General features: G+C 45.2%; 1 protein-coding gene across 2 annotated transcripts in view; it reads right to left on the bottom strand.

Annotated features, from left to right (window-relative positions):
* Positions 1-25386, bottom strand: part of syt1a (synaptotagmin Ia) — a 311445-nt gene that overhangs the window by 118746 nt on the left and 167313 nt on the right. For both annotated transcript variants that reach the window (XM_069904366.1, XM_069904365.1), the window contains exon 3: positions 25042-25081. The gene's annotated coding sequence lies outside the window, so the exon portion shown is untranslated. The remainder of the gene's footprint in view (positions 1-25041; positions 25082-25386) is intronic.

Raw genomic sequence — 25386 nt, 5'->3', positions numbered from 1 at the left:
TGGGGAAAACGTACAAACTCCTTACAGATAGCATGAGATTCAAACCCTGGTCCCAGATACTGGCGTGAGATAACATCACTGAGCTAATCGTGCTGACCAGAAGCAGTATACAAAAGTATTGGAGAAAGTCAGCGGATCACACAGTGCTCAGGGGAAGTGAAAGGCAGCTGACATTTTGGGCCTGAGCCCTTTGTCAGGAACATGGCAGATGTTTAAATAAAAAGGTTGTGGGGAGGGGGAGGAAAGGGAGGGACAGGGGTATTGAAGTGGACCTGAAGTTGCTTGAAAACCAACATGAACACAGCTGCATAAACTGATTTTTAATCACTTTGCAAAGGATGGGAACTCTGTTACAGCAAGAAGCACACTGCAACAAGCAGCTTGTCTCACCCCAAGAGAATCTGCTTTGTGGCTTACAGTTTTAAAAACGTAAAACAGGAAAGTCTGTAGACACTGTGGTTGAAGAAAAACACAATGCTGGAGAAACTCAGCAGGTTAAATGGTGCCCTTTATACAGCAAAGGTAAAGATACAGAACCAATGTGTCAGGCTTGAGCCCTTCATCAAAGTATGGAAAAAGGTCGGTAGGCACTCGACAAAATGGCAAGGGGAGGGGCATGGTTCCAAAGGCAGGAGGTAATAGGTGGATAAGGGAGGGAGGGCACACCAGAAAGCTGGGGGAGGGGGGGATGACTGAGCTAAGGGAAAGAAGACAGGGGGAAAGGGAAGGGAAGGGAGAATGGCGAGCAGATTAGCAGAAACTGGAGGTCAATCTTAATGCCATCCGGTTGGAGGGTGCTCAGGTGGAAGATGAGATGCTGTTCCTTCAATAACAGGAACAGGCAGGTAGAGGTGGGAGTATTGTAAAGAACGATGCTGAGAAGTGATGGGGGCGAGAGGGCAGAGGGCTAAGAGGGATGGTGATTGGGAGCAAGCAATCTCCCCAGCATTTAATTTTGAAATGTACCGGGGTGAAGGTTAAATGGGTGTAAACTGAGCAGCATGAACCTGTGGGCCAAAATGGCCTGTTACTGTGCTGTATGTCTACATTAAAAAAATAAATAAATAAATAGATTTAAATTTAAAAAGAGATGAAATAGGATGATACTGTAACAAACCCTCTGATATAATCTTACTGGTAAAACTGGTGATTCTAATACCGCGTTAGTTTTTATAAAAAGATAGTTACTTTTGACAGTCAGTTATTAATTGGCGGGTCTTCACTCCAAATCTTCTGGCTGCATGACAGGAATTTAAAGATTGTTTTGAGATGTAGTTGTAAATGGTGGTAGCAGGGAAAAAGTGTGGTGACCACAATTGCATGCAATACTCCAAGTGCAGTCTGCCTAGTGTTTTGTAAAGTTCCAACAATAACATCTCAGCTCTGATATACTATGCTTCGAGCATAACCCCTGAAGATAGATGGGCACAAATTGGCTTCTGAGCAAGCTTTCTTGGGCATTGCATTGACTTTCTAACTTGCAGGTGGTGCCTAATTTGCATGTCTCCTGAACCATAAACATTCTAATTATAAGACCATAATACACAGGAGCAGAAATAGCCCATTCAGCCCATCATGCCTGCCGTCATTTAATGATGAGCTGATCCATTTCCCCACTCAGCCCCACTGCCCGGCCTTCTCCCCATAACCTTTGATGCCCTGGCTAATCAACAACCTATCAATCTCTGCCTTAAATACACCCAATGACCCGGCCTCCACAACCACCTGTGGCAACAAATTCCACAGATTCAATTCCCTCCGGCTGAAGAAATTCCTCCACATCTCTGTTCTAAGCGGTTGTGCCCTCTTGGTCCAGATTCTCCCACCGTGAGAAACAACCTTTCTATATCTAAACATTCAAAATGTTTCAAAGAATTACCCCCTCGCCTCATTCTGAATAGTCAGGGTATCAAAGGTTATGGGGAATGGGGTTGAGTGGGAGAATGGATCAGCTCGTGATGGAATGGCAGAGTGGACTCAATTCTGATCCTATATCTTATGTTGTTATAGTCTTTCCATCTTGGCCAATTTAATGTCTACACTTGGAGTTGGCTTGTTATGGACCATGGACTGACCTTTTGGACTGTGAATTGTCATCATACAGGATGGATTTCTGCTAAGAAACATGTGGTACAGCTGAGTGCTGACTCTCCACTTTCTTGGAATGTTCAAGCACAAAGGGAGGATCCAGCTGTGAAGCAGAGAGCGGCAGCTGGAGTGGCAGAGGGCAGCTGGAGAGCTGTGTGAAATGCACAAGCCTCATATGTGAGGATTTGTATGTTGACTGCAACACAGTATCGGTCATTCCTCTCTCCAACGTTCAATCCAACGTCCTTTGTTATCAGTTAGAGAACTGAACTTGGACATTGAACTTTGAGATTGAATTCTGTGGACTGTGTTTTTTTGGACTGACTGACTTGACCGACTGACTTGGGTCTTTTGGGGATTTTTCCTTTTTTGAGTATTGGGCACAGACTGTAATGGTCTGGGATTTTCACATACACACTGTTTATAAACAGATGATATTTGTAAATCTGCTTTTGATACTTACAGTGGAGTTAATTGGGTTAAGACCTTATATTGTTAATAGTCATTAATAAATATAGAGTTAAAATTTAACACTTTTGAATTGTGTCTTTTGTTGTTGGTTTGAGATGTAAAAGTGAGAATTTCAGTGCGCCTTCTGGTTGTACTCATGCATATGACAATAAACCCATTCTCAGACGCTGAAATCTGGAACCCCCCAAAAACTTGTGGAGGAATTCCACGCATCGAAGACCCTCAGTGGAGGAGGGCGCCATTTCCACATGTTTGCAGAGGGTGCACGAAAGTTCCAGACTGATATGCTGAGTTTATTTCACATTCAGTCTGATCTGAAAACTGAACATTTGATGTGGAAAAGGTGCACTTTGTTAAAACTGTGATAAAATTGCAAGCCACATATTTATAAATCTTGGGGCTGTTCTGTGAGATGGAAAAGATCATTAAAGTTGTCAACCCTGGGACTACACAGGAATTCCAACACCACTTTTATGCTTTGCTACTTTTGATTTTTTTTTTGTTGCTTAGATCATCCAGTCATTTAAAGGAGGCAAGATATAATTATCTAGTTGAGCTGGGCTTTTATCATTTGCCACTGATCTGATGATGAATGGCTTGAAGTGAGTTTATTCAGTGGGAACGTGCCTTGTTTTCAATCAAGTCTCTTCACTTGGTTAATTTTTGTTTATTTATTCAAAGGATTTAGAGGTGTAGCCTGCACTGATGAGGTGATTAAAACACGAATGGGTCTGGAGACCATACAACATTACAGTACTGAAACAAGCCCATTTGGCCCTTCTAGTCTGTGCTGAACAATTTCTTCTGCCTCATCCCAGTGACCTGCACCCAGTCCATAGCCCTGCACCCCACCCCCCCCCATCCAAGCACCTGTCCAAATTCTTCTTAAATGTTAAAAATGAGCCCACATTCACCACTTTAGCTGGCAGCTTGTTCCCATCCCCACCACACTCCGCGTGAAGGTGCTCCCCCTAAACTTTTCTCCTTTCACTCTTAACCTGTCCTCTGATTTGCATCTCACCCACCCTCAGTGGAAAAAGCCGACCTACATTTACTCTGTCTGTCCCCCTCCTAATTTAAAATACCTCGATCAAATCTCCCCTCGCACACCACTGGTCACAGGCCTCCAGTCTGAGAAGCAATCATCCACCACTACTCTCTGGCTTCTCCCTTCCAGCCATTGTTCAATCCAGTTCACCACTTGACAATGGATACAGAGTTTCTGAACCTTCCTGACTAACTGTCACGTGGGACCTTGTCAAAGGCCTTACTAAAGTCCATATCGACAACATCCACAGCCTTTCCTTCGTCAACTTTCCTGGTAACCTCCTTGAAAAACTCTTCTATTTCTCTCTCATTTTAGGTAACTCTTCGGCCCTTCTAGTCTGTACCAAAGTATTATTCTGCCTGATCCCACTGATCTGCATCCAGTCCATAGCCCTCCAAACCCCTCCCATCCATGTACCTGTCCAAATTCTTCTTAAGTGTTAAAATTGAGCCCACATTCACCACTTTAGCTGGCAGCTCATTACATTCTTCCACCACTCTCTGTGAAGAAGTTCCCCTAAATTTTCCACCTTTCACCCTTAACCCATGTCCTCTGGTTTTTAATCTCTCCTAACACAAGTAGAAAAAGCCAGTATGATTTACTCTATCCCTCTCATATTTTAAATACCTCCATCAAATCTCCCCTCATTTTCTACGCTCCAGGGAATAAAATCCTAACTTGTTTAACCTTTCCCTGTAACTCAGTTCCTCAAATCCGTGCAACATCCTAGTAAATCTTCTCTCCACTCTTTCTATCTTATTGATACCTTTCCCATAGGTGGACTAATCTGTACTCAATACTCCAAATTTGGCCTCACCAATGTCTTGTACAACTTTACCATAACATCCCAACTCCTTTTCTCCCAGAGGCCAACCATTTCAATTCTGCGCCCCACTCCCATGCTGACATGTCTGTCCATGGCCTCATGCACTGTCAAACCAAGACCATCCATAAATTGGAGGAGCAACACCTGATTTTCCATCTGGGCCCTCTCCAACCAGATGGGATCAACATCGACCTCTCCAGTTTCTGTTCAAACCCCCCACCATCTTCGTCCCCCTTTCTCTGTCTTCTCTCCTCCAGCTCTCCACCCCCTTCCCTGTTCTTTCACGGAACTATCCTCCCTCCCCTGTTTGCTGGTGCGTCCTCCCTCACTTATCCACCTTTGACCTTCTGTCTGTGGGACCGTGCTCTGTGCCTCCCCCCCACCCTCCCATTATGTTCAAATGCCTGCCTACATTTTGCTCATACCTTGAAGGGCTCAAGCCTGAAACTTTGGTTATGTATCTATATCTTTGCCACATAAATAATATAGTTTGACCTAAAAATGCAACGCTGGAGAAACTCAGCAGGTCAAACAGTGTCCTTTATATAAAGGTAAAAACACATTTCAGGCTTGAGCCCTTCCTCAAGGTCTGACCTGCTGAGTTTCTCCAGCATTGAGTTTTTACTTCATTCTCGGTCTCTGCAGACTTTTGTGTTTTACTCCGATGCTCAATATTTTGACTGATGAAGGCCATTGTGCCAAAAGCTCTCTTTATGACCTGATCTGTCCTTGAAAACATGCTTTCAAGCTCGTGCATCTTCTGCCTGGCAGGAGAAGGGAGAGGAGAGTGCGACAAGGGTTGGATGGGCCCATGAATATGTTGGCTGCTTCCCACAAGGCAGTGGGAGTTCTGGACAGAGTACGACTTTCAGAATTATCAGCTCTGTTCCAAGCAAACATTCATTATGATGAGAGGATAAAACTGATTTTCAAGCACTTGAATTCATCATCAGAAATAGTTCTAGATTTGCAAAAGCAAACTACTGCAGATGGTGGAAATCCTCAGGCTGCAGGAGAGAGAAACAGTCAGTGTAGTGGCCTTTCCGTGGGGTAGAAAACCTCTTGTCCAAACACCAGAACTCCATCCTTTCAGTAGATACATTGCATGTTTAGTTGAGGGATGTGTCTCACAAATGGTCATCATGAAAACATTGTCGCATAAAATGAAACCATTTTATCACATCTATGCTCATTTTATCATTTTCTAGGGGGTGCTGGTGAGGTCCGCATGGGGCGATAACTGTTTGATGGGGTGCCTACGTCAATGCCATGCTCCAGAAAGTGAACCAGTGCCTCAACTTCCTCAGAAGCCTGAGGATGTCCGGGATTATGTCATCGGCAATTCTTAACAACTTCGACAGGGGCACCGTTGAAATCAATCTGTCAGGGTGAGTCACCGCGTGGGTCGGGAACTGCTCTGCCCAAGACCCTTTTAAAGTGCAGATGGTTGTGAATGTGGCTCAGACCCTTACCTACAACCCCCTCCCCTTCATCACACACCCCCTTCCTCTCTATCACATACGCTCTCCATCACATACCCCTCCTCCCCTTTTTCACATACAACCCTCCCCTCCATCACACACACCCCCTTCCTCTATCACACACCCTCTCCTCTCCATTACACACAACCCTCCTTCCTCCATCACACACAACCCCTCCCCTCCATCACACACACCCCCTCCCCTCCATCACTCACACCCTCCTTCTATCACACACCCCCTCCCCTCCATCATACACAATCCTTCCCCTCCATTGACTCCATCTATTACTCCCGCTGCCTTGGAAAGAGCCAACATATTAAAAGAACCATCCCACCCCGGCCACCCACCTCCCATCAGGAAGAAGATTCATAAATGTGAGATCACGCACCACCAGGTTCAGGGACAGATTCTTTCCTGTGTTATCAGACTCCTGAATGAACCCCAAAGAGTAAAATTATGCTGCCTTTGCTCCACACCACCTGATATCTCTCTCTCTCTCTGTAACTCAGCACTTGTGTACTGTGGCCCACCAGCTATACTATGTATGCAATGTCTACTGGTCTGCTCACAAAACACTGCATCATGGTTCATTTGACGATAAACTTGAACATTTAAACTTACTTTAATAACTTTTTACTTCTGAGGCAATCTACTGGTTCGAGACTGGCTGAAGAAGTACAAGGTATTGGAACTGAGATGCGAGTGGATGCCGAGGGTTTCCTGATCGTGTCAGAGGTGTGCATCTGGAGCTCAGGTGGCCTGCGGTTTAGAACGAAGGCTGTGTGGCTGTGGGAGCGCTGGACACTCAATGACTTGGGGTGGTGGTGGAGGGGGGGAGGACTCTCTTTTTCTTCTCTTTCTCTGATCATAAAAGGGGAGCTGGGCAATTTCTGCTCATGGAAAATCTTTGTTGCCTTACAGTAGACTGAAGGAAATTTCTTGGGAGGGTGCAGAACGGGACTGGGGTTTGAATCCCACTCTATCTGTAAAGAGTTTGTAGGTTCTCCCTATGTCTGAGTGGGTTTTCCCTGTGGACTCTAGTTTCCTCCTACCCTTCAAAATGTTTGGGAGTTGTAGGTCAATTGGCCGGCACAGGTTCGTGGACCGAAATGGCCTGTTACTGTGCTGTATGTCCATATTTACAATTTCTGTTTAATTACATGGCAATAAAATAAATTTGAGTCTTTAATCCTGAATCTTAAATCATGGTAATTGAGATAAAGTGCTGCCCACCCTGACTACAGGCCTGATCCTTTGCAAAACCCAAGTTGTGGGGTCCCAGTGGACTGAGACGCATGTTCCAGCCTGTTAACCAAATCTGTTCCACCCAAACTCAAAGCAAGGCAACGCTCCTGGTTTTAGCAAAAAGTGTGTGAATTATTTGGACTCCTGGTGTTGTTTGCTTGAGTGTAGAATATCTGATGTCAATTAGTGTTTCCTTCAATTAGTGTCCAGGGCACTATCCTTCCAGAATATAACTTTCTTTTTAGGCAAGGGAAAAATGTCAGCGATTTGGTCTTGTCTGTTCAATCGAAGGACATAAATTAGATGCTCCCTCTGCACCTCTTCAAATCAGTACTTAAGGCTGAGATAGAATCTGGAGGCGTTGCAATTTTGTATAGTTATTGGAATTGATCCTCCAAACTTGATGGTGGGAGAAGAGGCTTTAGGTAGATTAGTGCTAACATTAACCCACACTGTAATAAAGCAGCAGGCAGAACTAAAGAATGTTCAACAAACGTTATCGTATTACCCTGGCAGGAGTAAGGGGTACAAAGAATGAGTAGACAGTGCCACTCATTCCCTGCTGAACCTCACTCAAAATACACAGCATCCTTGTACAGTTTATATAGTCCTTTAAACAGATGCCTACCTGAAGTTTTATATTTTATTTTCTGTGGGCAATCTAATGTTTTCACTACTTCTGTTTTTTGTAGTTTCTGTAATTTACAATCAACCAACTTTTATTACACCATATCTCTTACTTAAAACTTCCACCCAATTCCAGTCATGCTATGTTCTGCAGCTGTGGACTGCTTAATCTACTAAACCAGTTAATCCTTGTTGGCCTACTTACCCCCTTTCCATAATTCTTCACATTAGAGCAGTTTCAGAACTCGTATTCGCTCCCAAAGACAGTAATTACAGGGTTATTGCAGCTCAGAATCAGGCCATTTAGCCAGACTGGCTCCTGGTAGAAGGGCAGAATGAGCTTCAGTCTCCCAACTCTTGTCTCTCAACCCCTCCAGGCTTCGAGTCTGAAGAAAGTTCCTTCTGGGATTGTTGACCGGCTCTCGGGTTCACCATCGTTGTGGGTCACGATCACTGACTCTGTTACACCCTACTCGCACACCCTTGCCCCCAGACTCTTCATGCCTCCTTGTCCTTGTGATAAAGGGAACAGCTTTCTTTGTCTATCATTTCAAAGCCAGCTCGAACCATGCCACAAGAAGAACTACCCCAACTTCTCCAGTCTGGTGCTGGAGTTGCAGTCCATCACCCAGAGGCCGTATAGCAGACAGGAACAACATGAATGGTCACAAACTGAAGGAACAGACAAGACCTTACTAAATGGGGACACAAATGCTGCAATAGAACGTAAAACATTCCAGCACAGTAACCCACTGCTGTAAACCTACTCCATGACAATCTAACCCTTCACTCCCTCACACCCGTAACCCTCTACTCTTCTTGCATGCATGTGCCGGTCTAAGAATCTTTTAAATGTCCCCTATTTTACCAGCCTCTTGCCTCGGGAAAAAGGTGCTGACTGCCCACCCCATCTTGTAGGCTCTTTTAAGTCACCTTTGATCCTTCTTTGCTCCCAGCTCGATACATTTAAGTAACTATGAATTAATCAGGAGTTCCAGAGAAATCTCTACACACAGAGACAGGAATGTCGGAATAAAAATATGAGATTGAATGAAGAGGAGAGCAGAGGAGAGTATTATAGGAACCGTGGGGACAGAGGAGTGGGGGATGGGAATGAAGAGGGGCGGGATAAGCTCTATTGGGGTGGAAACATCAGCGAGAGGTTTCTTCTCTGAAACTCTGCCTTGGGAGATGTCTGAGCTCGGCCACACAAAAAAAATGCTTTTTTTTATTTTTAAAACTGCCCTAAAACATGTCAGATCAAATGTTAATCACAGCCTAGGAATCAAAACAAAAAAAAAAATTGAAGACAGAGGAGGCTGAACAATTTATTGATTTTCTCCTTCAGTGATTTAACAGTAATTATGAAGGGTTGTCAAATGAAGATTCACGTTGCATTAATGCACAATTATCTGTGTTACGGGTGTTAACTGGGGGCCACTCAGAACAATGAGGATTTTAATTTATTCACTGTCCTTTCTGTCGAATCCAACCTGAAGTGTTTGCCGATCTGTCCATAACATTTGCATCAATTTTAACGAGATACTCTGGAATTTGTTAACCCATTCCTTGAAGAAGCTGACAGGGTTAAAAGCCAGGTAACGATTAGGAGTGTGTTTTGGGAACTTTATAGGCAGCGCGGTTACTGTAGCGGTTAGCGTGATGCTATTACAGCACCAGTGACCTGGGTTCGAATCTGGCCCTGTCTGTAAGGAGTTTGTATGTTCTTCCTGTGTCTGAGTGGGTTTCCTCTGGGGGCTCCAGTTTCCACCCACCCTCCAAAACATACGGGGCTGTAGGTTAATTTGGGTGTAAGTTGGCGGCCTGGGTTTAAACGGCTTCTACTGTGCTGTAAGGGTGCATGCTTATCCCACTGTTCTATTCGCTCTACACCCATGACTATGTGGCTGGGCACAATTCAAATGCCATCTACAAACTGGCCGATGACATGATGGTCATCGGCAGAATCAGAGATGGCAAAGAGCTGAGTGGTGTCACGACAACAAACTTGCACTCAACGGGAAGGGGAAACCAGGAAAACACAAGCCAGTCCTCATCAAGAGATCAGCAGTGGAGAGGGTAAAGAACTTTACATTCCTGGGTGTCAACATCTCTGAAGATCTATCCTGGGGTTTCCATGTCAATGCAATCATGAAGAAGCCTCGCCAGCGGCTAATAGCCTGAATACACCTGGGATTGTCTGATCTGGGAATCTAAGCAGGCTCAGGACTGCTCAGTACTTAGATGGGAGACTGCCTGGGAACACCAGGTGCTGCAGGTTTCTGTGAGGGGGGCTGAACAAAGTGGCGACTCCTCTGTCTGCCTTATGGTGGACAAAAGTTAAAGAATTTCATATATGTTACATTCTAAATGTGGTGTTATATAACAATAGTGGAATCTTTCCCTTTAGTTGGTGAGGAGCTTGGGAAGATTTGGCACGTCACCGAAGACTCTTGCAAATTTCTGAATGGTTGTTGCATCACTGTCTGGTATGGAGGTGCTAATGCATGGGGCAGAAAAAGTCAAGAGAGAGTTGAGAACTCAGCCAGTGCCATCACGAGCATCAGTCTTCACTACATTAAGGACATCTACAAAAGATAGTGTCTCAAGAAAGCAGCCGTGCCCTCTTCTCACTGCTCCCATCAGGAAGGAGGTCCAGGAGCCTGAAGATGAACACTCAGTGGCACAAGAACAGCTTCTTCCCCTCCGTTACCAGATTTCTGAACGGACAATGAACCCCAGACATGACCTCATTTTCTCTTCTTTTGCACTAATTAATTTAAAAAAATGAAATTTATAGAGTTTATGTGCCTTCAATGCATGCTAAAACAACAAATTTCTTTTAAATAAATAAAGACTAAGTTTGAGTAGAACATGATGCTAGAGCAGGTCAAACAATGTATAGCAATGTTTTGGGCTTGAGCCCTTCTTCGAGGTCTGAGTAAAATGTTGGCAGGCGCCCGAACAAAATGGTGGGGGGAGGGGCAGGAGGTAATAGGTGGATAAGGGAGGGAGGGAACACTAGCAAACGGGGAGAGGAAATGGCTCTGTGAATGAAGAGGGAAGGGGCTGGAGAGTTGGAGGAAAGAAGACAAAGGGATGGGGAAGAGAGGGAGAATGGCGATCGAGCTAGAAGAAATGCTCCAGTGGCAAATGGTGGTGAGGGAGGAGGTGTGGGCACAAGTGCAGCACTTCGTGTGGCCACAGGGGAAGGTGCCTAGGGGGAAATTAGTGGGAAGGGTTGAGTAGACAAGGGGGGGGGGGGCGGTGTAGAGGGGAAGATGTGTCTGGTGGTGGGATCCAGTTGGAGGTGACGGAAATTGCAGAGGATAATGTGTTGGTTGCGGAGGTCGATGGGATGGGGAATCCTGTTTTTCTTGTCTGGGGGCAGAGAGGCCAGACGGACGGGAGGGAAATGGAGGAGATGCGGGCAAGGGCTGAGTTAATGGTGGTGAAGGGGAAGCCATGTTTTTGGAAGAAGGAAGATATCTTGGAAGATCTGGAGTGGAAGACCACTCTTCATTTCTCTCAATGAATTCTATGGATAACCTTCGCCTTGATGTGAAGATATTAGTGGCAACTAAAATGTTATCATATCTGTTCCCAAGATGAGGTGTCTGCTTGATTTTTGACACTCTCGACAAAGGACCCAACCCAAAACATTGGTTAACCTTTTACAGACACTGCGTAACCTACTGAGCTTCTCCAGCGCTTTTGTGCCCTACAAATAGTGACAGGCCGCGTGTTTGCAATTGTTATTTTGGGGATATGTATTAATCAGGGTGACAGGAAAACTCTTGTGTTTTGAGAAAATCCTGCACCTCCAGTTTCAAGAAAAGTTTCTTTCCAACAGCCATCGGACTCTTGAACCTTCCTTTGTTACACTGATCAGGGACTGTTCCAACCCTACAGAAGGACGATTGCTGTCGCTGTTCAAACAGCGGAAAAGAGACCTGCTCTCCTTCACAAGGTGCCAGCTCTAATGGTATAGGCACTCTTTCTCTCTCACCATTATACTGGCAGTTACAGGCACCGACATCCAGACTCTCACTTCTCTGGTCTTGCTCCCACCACCTTCTGATGAAATGTTACTAAATGATCCATGGTTGTCAGCCTCAGAGAGAAATCTCTGAACACTGGGGTGTTGTTAGTTCTGGACAGGAAGCAGCCAGTCAGTGGGGAATGATTTCTCTGTGGAAAGCTGTACAGATGCCACATTAATTATCAAGAAAGCACCCTTCTCGAACTATGGGACATTGCCTCCAGATTTGGGGGCATAGATTTAGGATGGAGATAAGGAGAAATTCTGTGGAATCATCTGCCCAAGAAAGCAGTGGAGGATGCCTCTCTGAATGTCTTTTCAATAGTCATGAGAAGAGGCAGGAAGATAGAGCTGAGTCCAGACCAGATCAGCTGCATGGAGTTAAACAAGGAAGTCTGCAAATGCTGGGATTGAGTGCAATATTCAAATGTGCTGGAGAACCCCAGCAGGTCATGCAGCTTCCAGAGGACATCTCAGTCTCTCTCTCCATTTCTCTCTCTTTGTCTCTCTCTCTCGCTCATCCTCAATCTTCTCCACAATATCTTTTGTTCCCTTTCCTCCATCTTTCACTCTCTCGCCAATATCTTTCTTCCCCTCCCTTCCTCCTTCCCTCCCTCCCTCTTGTAGCCAGGTCCATCACGAGATCTGACCTCCCATCCATAGAACATTACAGCACGGAAACAGGCCCCTTCGACCCTTCTAGTGTTGCAAACCATTCTTTTGCCTCGTCCAACTGACCTGCACCCAGTCCATATCCCTCCACACCTCTCCCATCTATGTATGTGCCTAAATCTTCCTAGAATGTTAAAATTGAGCCCACATTCACCACTTCAGCTGGCAAATCATTCCACACCTGCACCACTCTTTGTGTGAAGAAGTTCCCCCTCATGTTCCCCCTAAAGTTTTCTCCTTTCACCCTTAACCCACGTCCTCTGGTTTGTATCTCGCCAACCGTTTATTACAGACATCTACGTGAGGAGCTGCCTCAAGAAGGCAGCCAACATCATAAAAGACCCCCACCACCCTGACCACAACCTCTTCTCACTGCTCCCTTCAGGCAGAAGGTACAGAAGCCTGAAGACCAGCGTCTCCGGGTTCAAGAACAGTTTCTTTCCAACAGCCATCGGACTCTTGAACCTTCCTTTGTTACCCTGATCAGGGACTGTTACGACCCCACAGAAGGACGATTGCTGTCATTGTTTTGCACTAGGATTAACCATGAATATTTACATAAATATATAATTTTTGTATTTATTGTCTCTTTTTAATTTAATTAATTATTCTATTGTAATTGTTTTGCAGTTTTTTTAAACCAAGTACCTGTTTGCCTGCAGTAACTGAGAATGTCAGTACGCGTTGAAATTGAAAGCCTTTTCACCATCAAATTCAACATTAAGGATTTGTACTCTGGTTGTTGTCAGCCTGCCAAGGTCAGATCAGAGCCTCTTGCTTTATCGTTTACAAATGATTGCCTTAGTTATCATCCTGTTTGGCTGTGTTGAGCTCACAACAGGCCCAGCTCCCCTCCTCCCTGTCCCCAAAGTCGTGGTGTATTTGAGCATTGATTTTCCCATTTATCTCAGGGTAGCATTGGCAAGGTTCTGTTGGACAAAAATCAATGCTTAAATAACTTGGTTTGGCGATTCTCATTTCACTTTATGATGACGACCTAAAGGTCGACGTAGAGCGGGCGAGCCACATGCTTCACAATAACACGAGCCTGAGGCGATGATTGTAAATGTCGTACAATTCCCAACTCAGGTCTCTCTTTAAAGCCGCCAATTATTCCACAAACAAAATCAATCTATCAGCAGGCTGTGACAGGTCTCTTCACAAACACCTCCCCCCACCCCCTTTCCCCATCTATCCCTATGACTCCTTCCCTCTATCTCCATCTATAGTGCTTTTCATATAGACTTTGTGGGATTTTGCCGTGAGGAAGAGTCTCCCAACGTCCCAGCAGTGGCCGTTCACACAGGAACAACCAAAACTGTAAGTCTCCATTTCTGTCTGCAAGTTTAGATAGCGTTTGGCAGTGCATCACCGCTACATTAGCCCGTTGTTCACGGAATGCCAGCAGGCATTCCTGGAAAATGACTAGGGGTCTAGGAGGTAAAATGTCAGAATGGTAACGGCGCCCTCATTCTGTTCTGAGCTTTTTACACAGCACGCGTTCCGGGAAAATGGGAATAATTTCCTTGAATTCAGTGGCTGGGTGAAGAAACACCTCTCTCTACCTATTTCCCTCTGTCTCCTTTCCCACAAGTCGGCATCACCCCACCCCATTCAATTCTCACCTTTCCTCTCTCCCGTCCGTCTGTCCGTGCCCCATTTACACCTTTTGTCTGTTGGCCTGCATTTCTCGCCCTGCCCCTTCTTTCCTTCTCCCCAGCCTTTTTATTCAGTTACAGGGAAACATGAAAAGTCAGCAGACACAGTGATTGTGGCCAAAACACAGAGGTGCTGGGGGGACTCAGCTGGTCTTGCAGTGTCCAGAGGAGGTAAAGATTTATTGCCGATGTTTCAGCCTGAACCCTTCTTCAGCATTTGTATGGTTTGACATATAATTCAGGTGCCAACCAGCATTTCACTTAAACCTTGTTGAAGGGCTCAGGCCCGTATTATATATGTAATAGCGTTGTGTTAACCGAGCCATCCATTAAATTACTGTTTTTTGCCAGGATGTGGCCTGGTTGAAGTGTTTCAGTTTATGATGAGATCAGAGAGACTGAGCCTGTTCTCCCTGGAGCAGAGGAAGGCAAGAAGGGATAGATGAGGGGTTTTTAAATTTTTTTAAAATTTAGACAGACAGCACAGTAACAGGCCCTTCCGGCCTTTGAGCCCGTGCCACCCAATTGACCTACAACCCTTGTACGTTTCCTTAGACTGTAGGAAGATGAGAGGAGATCATATTTAATTCTATTAAATCATGAGGAATATAAACCGAGTTAATTGTCACAGTCAGTTTCTGATAGTCGGAGAATCTAAGAGGGCACAATGAGGGGGTGGTGAGATTTAGAAGGGAGGTGAGGAGGCAGTTCTTCCTGGTGAGCACGTGGAACGAGCTGCCAGATAACATGGTGCGGCAGGGACGTGAGCTTCCATTAAGAAACACTTGGATAATGAGAGGATCGGAGGGGTCTGGGTCAGAACAAAGCAGGGGGGTGCATTGTTTGGTGCGGAGAAGCTGGTCCTATTTCAGTGCTGGAGGACACGATGACGTTATCCTTCCTTTTGACTGAGATCCTGCATATTCTAAATGGTGCTCTTTACACGGCTGTACGAATGTTAGAAATAACCTGTTAGTCGCTGGGTGTTCGTCTTCAGGCTCCTGTACCTCCCTCCTACACTTGATCTTAGCCAAAAGGCTGCTGTACCTCCTTCCTGATGGAGGCAGTGAGAACAGGGCATGGCCTGGGTGGTGAAGGCCCTTGAGGATAGAGACTACTTTCTTAAGATGCCACCTTATGTGGATAGAACCATAGAATATTACAGCACAGAAACAGGCTCCTCCAGCCTTTCTATTCTGTGCCAAACCATTTTGTTTTGTCTAGTCCCACTGACCTGCACCCAGTCCATAGCTCTCCATACCCCTCCCAATCATGTACCTGTCCAAATTCTTCTTAAATATTAAAATTGAGCCCACATTCATTACTTCAGCTGGGAGCTCGTTCCACACTCCCACCACTCCCTGCGAAGAAGTTCCCCTCTAAACTCTTCCCCTTTCACCCTTAACCTTAACTGGTTTGTATCTCACCCACCCTCAGTGGAAAAAGCCAAGCTACATTTACTCTGTCCATTCCCCCTCATAATTTTAAATATCTCTATCAAGTCTCCCCCAATTCTTCTATGCTCCAGGGAATAAAGTCCTAACCTGTTTAACGTTTCACTGCCTGAAGTCCAGGCAACATCCTAATAAAATGTTCAAAACGTACCGGGTTTAGGTTAATTGGGAGGCACGGACTCATGGGCCGAAATGGCCTGTTACCGTGCATTATGTCTAAATTTAAAAAAACAAATCTTCTCTGCACTTGTTTTCATCTTATTGGCATCTTTCCTATCCTTGATGGAGTGAAGACTGGAGCCCATGATGTCACTGGCCAAGTTAACAAGCCTCTGGAGATTTTTCTTCTCCCGTCCATACAGGGATGTTTTGTGACAGTTTTTAATGTAGTAGGCTATAGGGGATGGGATTAATACAAACAGGGGTCTACGGATCAGGATGGAGATGGGGGAGGGGGGAGCGAATGGCCTGTTTCCATACTGTACAACTGTGACTAACAGATGTGTTTCTAATAAGGGAATGAAGGGATATGGGGTTACTGCAGTAAAAGGTGAAGGGTCTGGCCCGAAACGCCAACCCATCCTTTTTCTCTCATGGATGCTTTGCTCTGGGTCCCAGCATCTGCCATCTCCCGTGTGTCTGGGAAACATCAGCCCTGGTTGCGTTGAATGAAGGAGCAGGCACAGCCACCCAAACAGCCTCCACCGCTCTCTGTCACTTTTGTCCACACATTAGCCTTCAAGCCAGAAGCTTTGTCTCCCGATTCCAGCACGATTCCCCGGTGTCTCCGAGAAAGACAAATACTGGGGCTTCGCTGGCCCCATCCCAGTGCTTTCTGAATATTCTCACTTCTGCTCATAATTCAACCCAACCAGTCATACACAGAACAATATGGAAGAAGAAGTTATTTATCTCTGTAAACTGTGAGGCTCTTCATCAAAGCTTCAACATCTCCTGCAATTGGGGAAGGAGGGAGACTAAAGAGTTGCATAAATTAAAACTGCTTTTAATCAATTTCCATAGAGCTTTGCCACATAATTAACATGCTGTCATGGATATTCTTTTGTTATAGCAACCTTTTACTGGACCGGTCAATGTAATCTGCTCATTGAGATTATTTCACGGTTGAATTGATTTGAAGGCAGGGTGTCAACAGTGGAGCAATTAAATTTGTTTACAGCCAAGAGGTCGTACTTAATCATCAAGGTCCTAAGGTTTGGAATTCCTTCCTAATAACTCCCTCCTTGATACCACTTCTTAAGATGTACCTCATCGTTCAGAGCTTTGGTTGCAAGCTCCAATATCTTTTGGTCTGATTTGTTGTCAGTGTTTGCCTAACAATGCCTGAGCAGGTTTTCCGATGCTAGGAAAGGCACTGCACAAATGGAAGTTGTTTCTGTTGCATTGGAAGAGAATGTTCACTGGTTGACAAGACAACTTCGAGAAGGCAGGCAACATCATGAAAGACGCCCATTACCTGGTCACAACCTCAAATTTTACATTTCAAGATACAGCACAAGTCCGTGCCGCCCAATTTACACCCCATTAACCTACAACCTCCTGGTACATTTTGAACAGTGGGAGGAAACTGGAGCCCCAGAGGAAAACCCACACAGACATGGGGAGAACATACAAACTCCTTACAGACAGCGCGGGGTTTGAACCCTGGTCCCGATCGCTGGCGCTGTAAAGGCATGGCGCTAACTGCTACACCATCTGTGCCGCCCTTCTCTCCGCTCACTCTTCTCACTGCTCCCTTCAGGAAGAAGGTACAGAAGCCTGAAGACCAGCACCTCCAGGTTCAAGAACAGTTTATTTTGAACAGCCCATCAGGTTCTTGAGTTCTCGATCCTCCCCCTTGGTACACTGATATGGGACTGATCCCACACCACAAAAGGATTGTCTGCACTGTTGAAACACCACTTTTTTTTTGCACACTGCCCCACAACAGTTTCACAATACAATCAGCATGCTGTTTCCTGGGAGATAAAGTAGAACACAGTCCAGAACAGTGAGCCCCAGGCCCTTTGGCCCACAATAGGTGCAGGCCTAGATAAATCAACCTCACATGAATCTAACCATTCTCCCTCACACACATAACTCTCCACTTTTCTTATATTGATGTCCTGATTGTAGTAGCTTTCACCACCATCCCAGCATTCCAGGCATCCACCACTCTGTGTGGACACCAGACAGAATATTAGGTGTTGTTCCTCAGTGCATGAGGGCATGGTCAGCGATGTTGGCGTGGCAATGGATTTGAAGTGGTCGGCCACTGGAAAGTCCTTGCTGTTGCAGTGCAGTGTGAAGGTCCTCAACATAATGATTTCCAACATAGGGGAGGGTGGAACAGGAGCTCTGGATGCGGTAAATGACCTTGACCGATTTACAGGTGAAGTGTAGGGAATATGGGTAGGGGATGGAGAAGGGGGAGGAGCACAGATGGATCATGGTCCTGAAGAATGCAAGGATGCAGAGAGGGAGCACACTTCAAAGAGAGGACAACATCTTCGGGATAGACAGGGCTGAAACATCGACTGCCTTTAACTTCCCCTGGATGCTGTTGTGCACTGCACCTACTTCCTTAGATGTTAAGTTTTATGGATATAAGTTGCTCTAGAAATGCAGTTGCTTGTTTGAAAAGTCCTGGATGAGATAAGGTTTCTGCCTGAACATGTATTCAGTTTGACACACAGGTATACTGCTTCCACAGACAAACTGACTGAATTAATTTTAAACACATGGAATACAAAATTATGCTCAAAGAAAAAGCTGAGTGAAACACAGAAGTCTGCAGATGCTGTGACTGTAGTAAAAACACAATGAAACGCTGGAGGGACTCAGCCGGTCTTTTCTGCTTCCATAGGAGACAAAGATACATTGCTGATGTTTCAGGACTGAGCCCTTCTTCAAGGAATGAGCCAGAATTCAAGCAAACACCTTCTGTTGGTCTGGGTTCCTGAATTCATTGTCTGAATTCTGAGACTTCCTGCTTCTGGCTCATTCCTTGAAGAAGAGTTCGGACTCCTGTGGACGCTGCCCAGCACTTCAGCGTGTTTTAACAAAGAAAAAGCTGAGCCTAAAATTCATGGCTAACCTGTTCCGAGTAGAGATCTGGAAAGCAAGTTAGGTGTCCTAAATTCTTTAACCTATACTTATCCACATGGGGAGTTATAAAAATAGTATTACAGGGACTCTGAGTAAAGCTTTGATGTGTAATTAACAGTCAATTAAAATATGCAAATTAAATTGTGTGTGCGGTGAATTTTTAGCTCTGTTTAACGCTTAATGCATCTTTGGGGAAATTTTTGTTTTGTTGATTGCTGTTTGGATGAGTCAGTTAATCTTCAAACCAGAAAGGAAAAGAATAAATGATCCAGTCTTAATTTAAGTCAAGATTGCCCGTTGAACACGGAAACTTATTCGTGGATGTTTGACAAAGTGTTTTTGACCTTGTCTAATCAATGCTATACATCATTCAGCATTGATGCACTAACGTATTCTAATCAAACTCTTACAACTGCAACGTCAACCTTTACAGATAAAGCAACTTTATTGTAGCAAAGTTCTTCACCGTAGCCTACTGCAGAAGGTACAGAAGCCGAAGGTCCAGCACCTCTTGGTTCAAGAACACTTTTGATCCAACAGTCATCAGGCTCTCAAACTTCCCCATACCACGGGGCTGCAAGGTTAACATAGTGATTAGAGCACTGCTGTTACAGCCCCAGCAATCGGGACTAGGGTCCAGTCCCATGTTGTCTTTAAGGGGTTGGCACGTTCTCCCCAGGTCTGCGTGGATTTTCCCTGGGGGCTCCAGTTTCCTCCTACCCGTCAAAATGTACCAGGGGTTGTAGGTCAACTGGGTGTATTTGGACGGCCCAGGCTTGTGGGCCGAAAGGGCCCGTTACCGTGATGTATGTTTAAATTTAAATGTTTTTGTTTTATTTACCCTAACCATAATCAACCCCAGTATCATCTTAGCTCAATCCATTTTGTCCCCCCAGTCCAGTCTTTCCCAACCTGCATCCACAATACCTCTCATGCCCTCCATCACTTCAACAACTTTCTCTTTCCCTATCCCTCCGACTCTTCTCCTCCAGCTTCCCACCCCATTCCCATCGAAGATTACCCTCTTCCTCAATCACGTCAGCTTTTTTCTCTTTTACCCTCTGTGATAGTACAGATCTATCACCAATGTACATAGTGTATATAGTTACAGTATCTAGACTATGCTTACAGCGATTGGCTGAGAGCTAAGCCACGCCTACTGTCTGGGCCTTAAAGGGTTGTGTCCCTAGCCAGGTCGGATCATTCCGGACTGGTCGGCCACCTGTGAAGAGCTCCTGTCTTTTGCTAATAAAAGCCTTGGTTTGGATCAACAAGTCTTTGATTCTTTCGATGAGCTCTACACCCTCCCACCTAATTATGACCTCTTACCTGTTAGTTCTAATACATCCCTGCTCCCCATTTCCAGAACATCCACGTTCCTTCATCCTAGCACACTGATGTCCCTTCTTTCTAGTACATCCGTGTTCTCCAGTTCTAGAACATCAATATCCTCAGTTCTAGCATGCCTGTGTTCCATAGTTCTAGTTCATCTTATGTTCCCCAGTTTTAGAACATCCATGTTCTCCAGTTTTAGAGCATCTATATTTCCCAGTTGGAGTACATCGATATCCCCAGTTCTACTATGTCTCTTTGAAATACCTTGGTCCTTGCCAATGCTTTTGCCCTGGCATGGTTCTATGCTCTCAGGTCTTAGGGTCAACCTTACTTTTGGCCCCACCCGGCCCCCATAAATGCCACTGGACTAATGAACACAGGGAAGGAGGCCTTCATACACACTTGCTCAGTTTGTTCTGTAAATCCGAATGCCGGCATCTTCTGCTGTGCGGAAACCTCCCAGTCCAAGGACAACCAGAAGGGAGACATTGTGATATTAAGTGAGTGTACATTTGGAAACACAAAATTTCCTTGAAGTCTTCACAGCCAGTGGAGTACTACTCAGCCGCCTCCAAAACCATAACTCAGCAATATCCACGCTGACCTCGAAAATAATCTCTGGAGTAATTGAGACAGAAACAATATTTGTGCCATTGTAATGTGAAACAGCTGGTCTCAGCAAGCACCTCCCTGGAATAATCTGACTGCATATCATTCCTCTTTTATCCTCCCTCTGTGCCACATAACTGCATCTAACTGTGTCACCTGGGAGCCAATTAACAGGGAGATAAGAGAATGCAAAAGCGTAAATTGACGAGCTTCACAGCATAACCTGGTTGGGAAGTCTTCTTTCCTATTTGCCAGGCAAACCTGTTTGTTTTACAACTGTGACACTCTGGTTAAAGAAACCCTGTTCATTCCCCGCATGGCCTTTCACGGCCACAACAGGGACACACACAAGAGACTGCAGATTCTGGGATCTGGAGCAACGAACAACTTGCTGCTGCAACTCAACGGGTCGAGGAGTATCTGTGAGAGAAAAAGGACGGTTGACGTTTCAGGCCAGAACCCATCCTCCAGGAAATATGCTGCTCAACCCATTGAGTTCCTCTCACAGATCGTTCATTCAAACGACACTCCCGTCGGCAGTGTTCCCTGTAGATGTTCTCAATGATGGGGAGAGTTTTGCCTGTGATGTCCTGGGCTGTGCCTTACCATCTCTCTCAATTCCCACAGGTTACTCAATTCCAAAATCCTGGGAACACTTACAGTGGGCTAAGAATAGCAGTTCAGGAAGGCAGCTCACCATAACCTCTGATTCCACCCCTCTGTTTCCACCCCTCTGATTCCACCCCTCTGTTTCCACCCCTCTGTTTCCACCCCTCTGTTTCCACCCCTCTGTTTCCACCCCTCTGTTTCCACCCCTCTGTTTCCACCCCTCTGTTTCCACCCCTCTGATTCCACCCCTCTGTTTCCACCCCTCTGTTTCCACCCCTCTGATTCCACCCCTCTGATTCCACCCCTCTGATTCCACCCCTCTGATTCCACCCCTCTGATTCCACCCCTCTGATTCCACCCCTCTGATTCCACCCCTCTGATTCCACCCCTGATTCCACCCCTCTGTTTCCACCCCTCCGTTTCCACCCCTCTGATTCCACCCTTGATTTCACTCCTCTGATTCCACCCGTCTGTTTCTACCCCTTTATTTACATTTCTCGCTTTTGTCTACTATATTTTCTCAAGTACAATTTTTCTGCACTACCTATTTAGGAAACAGCCAAATTTAAGTATCAAACACAGTGAGATGCATCACAGGGTCTGACCTTCCAACCATTGAAAACATCCATGTGAGGCAGCCCTCATTATAAAGGACCCTTCGGGCAGAAGCCTGAAGACCATCATCTCTAAGGTCAAGAACAGTTTCTTTCCAACAGTCATCAGGATTTTGACCCACCCCTCCCCTTCCCTTCTTGTAACACTGATCAGGGACTGCTTCTACACCACAAAAAGACTGTATGCATTATTTTTGCACTGGGGTAACTGAATATTTATTATACATCTATTTTATATATTTATTGCCTTTTGTAATTACAATTATAGTTTTATTTTTTTTAAATTGCTGTTTGACTGCAGCAAGTAAGAATTTCAGAGTGGATGTACACTGTACACAGTGTATAAAAATTAACTTGTGACCATTAGGGATGGGTAATAAATGCTGGTGTTTACATTGACGCGGTCATCCTGTTATTGAAAAAAAATCTTGCTATCCTAAATGCAGAAATCCTCCTCTGCGTCATGGTCTAGTACGGGGGCATCAATAACCCCTGAGCAGAAAGCCATGCAAAGGTAGTGGACACAACCCAGGACATCACGGGCAAAACCCTCCTCACCATCGAGAACATCTCCAGGGAACGGTGCCGTCGGAGAGCAGCAGCCTTCATCAAGGATCTCCACCACCCAGCACATGCTCTGTTCTCACTGCTGCCATCAGGAAAGAGGTCTAGACCCCACAAGATTCTCCCCACCAGGTTCAGGAACAGCTGCTCCCCCCCCCCCCCCCCCATCAGACTCCTCAACAACAAACTCAATCAGGGACTCATTCTTTGCACATTATCTATGACTGAATATTTATTTCCTTTATTGCAGTCAGTTTGTTTACATGTTTTTCTTTGTTTACATCTCTCTCTTTTGTGTTTCTCTCTTTTCTTGAGTACAATGTCTTGCTCTACCGATAACTAGAAATTCTGCCTGGCCCACAGGAAAGAGAAACTCACAGTTGTATGTGATGTCATGTATGAACTCTGACAATAAACCTGGACTTCAGACTCTGTAATAGCACACCCAATTTATAGGAAAAAAACATTATCCAGCGGCTCAGACCCCTTCACGTGTTGAGACCCCTTTGATCCCAGCTGAAACTGGCACATCCTTTCATTTTGCAGTGCCCAGGACCTTGAATAGTGCTGCTCGAACCATAGAACACTACAGTACAGAAATAGGCCCTTCAGTCCATGATAACCAATCTAGCCCCATTTCTCTTGCCAGGATTGTTCTTCTTTAAGCTACTTCTGTAATGTGATTCCAGGATATCTCCGATGAAGCAAAAAAAGGCAGTGTTTATTCAGGTAAAACACGATGCTGCAAACATAACGATACATAACCAACGATTCGGGTTTGAGCCCTTCATCAAGGTACCATTAAGGGTTCATTAACTATTCTCTTTGATACCATTGACACTGTTTAGTGGGAGTGTGGGCGGTGCAGAGAAGGTTGAAGGGAGACTTCACAGAGCTGATTGAGGCATGAGAGTCAGTGACCAACCTTGGAGCGAAGGGGACCAGAAAAAGACCGTGGTAGGAGGGACGAGGAGGGAAGAAAGCACAGGCTATCACAGCTGTATTCTGAAACTGAAGTTCATTCCAATTCTCCATCGAAGATCTGTCTGCACTTTTACATCACATTTTCTTGCACTGAAAATACAACTGTGAATATTATTTTATTCTCATGTGGTAACTTTAATATAAATTATAAGTTTACCTGCGTGGAATTTTGATGTGTACGTACATGGTACTTGTGTATATGACAACAAACTCTCATCAACATCGTCTAGAATTGGATTTGACCTTGAACTCTCGTCAAGCAATGGGATAAGGATTTGGAAGAGGAATAACGCAGCGCTGCAGAGAAACTGTGCGGGGGGGAGTGGGAGTGATTGGACTATTTTTTAACAAGCTGGCACTGGCAGGAAGGATTGAATTACCATTTGCCTTCTGTAACACATCACAACAAGGAAATGAGCAGCAACTCCAATACTTGGAACCTGCAGATCGTTCTCTGTTCAAAACACTGGCAATTGGGGAGCAAAATCGATTCCCACTTCTCCATCACAAGTTTCCTGCCAGAAGAGTCTTGTTGGAAACCCTGGGACCACCCCCCCCCCCCCCACCCCACCACCACCTCTGTCAAGCACCAAGGAGGATTAATCCATGGGACTCTACGGATGTAGAGCACAGAAAGAGACCACACATGAGAAACAATAGACGATGGAATCCACAGCAAAAACAAAACACAAATTGCTTGAAAACTCAACAGGTTGAGCAGCATCTGTGAGGGAGAAAGATATTTACGATTTCTAGACTGCAGGCATGTCACGCCACAATCCAGGAATTTTACCGCTACACAAGCAGTCGAAAAAGGAATGTGCAGGAATTTGGAGTCAATTCCTGCTCCGTGATTTACAACCTTTTGGAGGAAGTCTGCAGGGTAGATCGTACCGGAAACATTTGTTGTCCGTCATCCACTATACAGCACGTCTAACCCCTGGGACTGTTGCACTCAGGGACTTGCAGTCTAAAAAGGTGCCCAGTGTGAACAACCACTTGGCCAGTAATTATGTTTATTTTTTCCACGATTTTCCCGACATTGCAGTCTAAAATCCATAAATGTCAACGGTTCAGGTCTTGATGAAAGTTTTAACTTGAATAGTCAGAAATTCTGCTCCCTCCCCCACAGATGTTCCTCCAGCAGTTTGCTTTTAGCGTGCACACTGGCCAATCATCCCCTTGTGCCCATCCCTCAAGCCTCTTCCCATCTAAAGCCATCAACATGACTCCCCATTCCCTTCTCCCTTTCACGACTCTGTCCTGCACACTATCGAATGCAGGTGACCTTGCCATTTCCCTGCCATCTCATGAAGACACTTTTCCAAACATTGCAAGGTCTCCAGAACAATAACTGAAGTAATTGCATCAGTTTAAATCTCCCAAAAAGGAGACAGCAGATTCAAGAGAAACTTTCCAACAGGAATGGGACCGTATTGTTGTAAAGGAAATTCCACAGGGTGACAGAAAGAGATGAAGGATGTGGGAAAACCATGCTGACTTCAAAAATGAACCAGACACCCTCCCTCGGAATGTTTTCATCTCTGCTTTAGCTGAATTTTTTTTTGAAAATGTGCAAATATAATAAAATTGAAGTTCTACTTACAGAGGTGTCTTCAACTGTTCTACTTTCAGTTCACTCGACCCTGATGAAAGAAAAACAATGATCAAAAACATGAGCACTTAATACTTGTACTAGTGATATCTTGAGAATAAGGCTTTCTTTTTGAATAGTAGGGGGATTAAGTTGTAAGGAACAGGTGGGCAAGGGGAGCTGAATCCACGGCCAGGTCAGTCACAATCTGGTTGAATGGTGGAGCAGGCAGATTGAGCCGGATGGCCGACTCCTGCTCTTATTTCTTGTCAGGTTATCTTCTTATCATGGAAACACACCAGACATGTTCCTCGGACAACAGGATTGTCACGTGTGGACAGGCTGAATGCCTGGCCT

Source organism: Narcine bancroftii, chromosome 11, assembly GCF_036971445.1.
Source record: "Narcine bancroftii isolate sNarBan1 chromosome 11, sNarBan1.hap1, whole genome shotgun sequence".
In the NCBI taxonomy this organism is placed as follows: domain Eukaryota; kingdom Metazoa; phylum Chordata; class Chondrichthyes; order Torpediniformes; family Narcinidae; genus Narcine; species Narcine bancroftii.
The sequence above is the reverse complement of the archived record's forward strand: the minus strand, read 5'-3'. Positions and strand labels throughout refer to the sequence as shown.